Source organism: Taudactylus pleione, unplaced genomic scaffold (genome assembly GCF_031769625.1).
Source record: "Taudactylus pleione unplaced genomic scaffold, aTauple2 ptg000659l, whole genome shotgun sequence".
Classification (NCBI taxonomy): domain Eukaryota; kingdom Metazoa; phylum Chordata; class Amphibia; order Anura; family Myobatrachidae; genus Taudactylus; species Taudactylus pleione.
The window spans coordinates 67430-69788 of NW_028285061.1; positions in this window are offsets into that span (position 1 = coordinate 67430).

Sequence of the window (2359 nt, forward strand, 5' to 3'; positions counted from 1 at the left end):
CCTTCCTAATTAAAAACACCCAGGAACAGGTGAGAGGGGTGCTAATCAAGGTGGGAGGAGTCTCGTCCTTCCAGTGTACATACATACACACAGTACAGAATACATAGGGGGAGGGGACCTAGATTGCACACCCTAAGCACAATGTGAGGTGCTACTTGCTGAGACTTGTAGTGCTGCAAGCAAAAAAAGACAGATTCAAGTGCACACTCTAACTATGCTGAACCTAATAATAATAATACTGCTAAATTGCATCCAAGAGGTTCTTAGCATAATAATGGCCATAATTATGGGCCTGCCCACCGCGTCCAGGTGACCTCTATCAGGCAGGTCCCTAACACTCCTATGGAACAAATACAGGGCACGGGACCCCCCAGTAGTGGCGTAACTAGGGTATTTGGAGCCCAGGGCAAATTTGAAAAGGGAAGCCCCCCTCTCAACATCCCGATATGTGCGCACGCCGAAGGCGCGCGTGGGAAAAAAATGGGCGTGGTCACTTAAAAATGGGGCGTGTCAACATGACACACCCCTTTATTTTCACGCTGAACATTCCTATCCATATGCACCTTAACCCCAGTAGTACCCCTTATACAGTACCCCCAGTATGCAGTGGTGGTCCCTCTTATGGAGGCCCATAGTAGTGCCCCTTATACAGTATCCCCAGTAGTGGTCCCCCTTATACAGCCCCCAATTAGTTCCCATTACTCAGTGCCCCCAGTAGTGGTCCCCCCAAATGCAGTGCCCTATGTAATGTTCCCCCTTATGCAGTGCCCCCAGTAGCAGTCCCCACAATGCAGTGCACCCAGTAGTGGTATCCCCTTATGCAGTGCCCTTTATATAGTGCCCCCAGTAGTAGTCCCCCCCTATGCAGTGCCCTTTATATAGTGCCCCCAGCAGTAGTCCCCCTCCATGCAGTTTTCCCAGTAGTGGTCCCCCTTATGCAGGCACCCAGGAGTGATCCCCCCCTATCTATGCCCCCTGTAGTGGTCCCCGCAGTGCCCCCAGCAGTAGTCCCCCCCTTCCCATGCAGTGCCCCCAGTAGTGGTCCCCCTGATGCAGGCCCCCAGTAGTGACCCCCCCTATCCAGAGGTCCCTGTAGTGGTCCTTCTTGTAATTGCCCCCAGTTGTTGTCCCCCCAGTGCAGTGCCCCTTGTAGTAGGCCCCTTTTATAATGCCCCCAGTAGTAGTTCCCCCCCCAAGTAGTGGTCCAGAGTTGAGGTTCCCCCTCCCGATTAAGTGCCCCCTGTAATAGCCCCCCCAGTAGAGGTCCTCCCAATAATGGTGCCCCCAGTAATAGCCCCCCCAGTAGAGGTCCTTCCAATAATGGTGCCCCAGTAGTAGCCACCCCCCCGTTGTGCCCCCACCCCAGTAGAGGTCCCCCCAGTGGTAGCCACCCCCCTCCCCCGTTGTGCCCCCAGTAGTGCTGACAGGTTTTTAAAAAAAAATATATAAAAACATACTTACCTGAATCCACGCTGCTGCTCCGGACCGCAACACCTCTCCCGCCGCTGCCCGCCAGTCCTCCCGGGCTGGCGCGCTCAGCATAATGGGAGAGACGTCATGATGTCTGTCCCATTACCCACTGCAGGAGACGGAGGGAAGTCCGGCTCTTGCAGTGGGTGCTGCAGCAGTCAATGAGAGTCTATCTGACTCTCATTGGCTGCTGTTTAATACACGCATCACTGCCAGCGCTGGTGGCGATGCGTGTGTTATGCACAGCCTGAGCCTGCCTACTAGCGCTATTGGGCAAGCGCTCAGGGGGAGGGAACGGGCTCAGGTGTGCAGCACAGGACCGGCGCTGTAAGCCTAGCGCCGGTCCTGTGTAAATGTGTAGTGCTGACCGCACTCACTGCGGTCGGCGCTACACTGGTGGCTAACTAGGGCGGGCCGGACCGTGGCAGGCGGCACCCCCCCGCGCCGCCGGTCCCACGGCGCCCAGGGCACGCACCCCGCTCGCCCTGCCCTAGTTACGCTACTGCCCCCCAGGCCAACCCAGAAGAACCGCCCCACAGCATCACACTAGTGTGAGATGTAAAGTGAGGGTTAAAGAATAATAAAGAAGAAAGCCTATGTGTTAAGTCCTACATAAGTAGGAGGTTATAATAAAAAACTATTATAACCTCCTACTTATGTAGGACTTACACCTCACTAAAGTGAGAGTTTTTAGAAGTGAGTTTTAAAAGAGTTGCCCATAGCAACCAGTCAGATTCTACTTAACATTTAACTAGCACCATCTAGAAGATAATAGCTAGAATATGATTGGTTGCTATGGGCCACATCACTTCTAAAACTCACTTCTAAAAACTCTCAATTTAGTAAATTTACCCCTAGTAGTAGGCTGCATCTGTAGTTGGCTGCCACA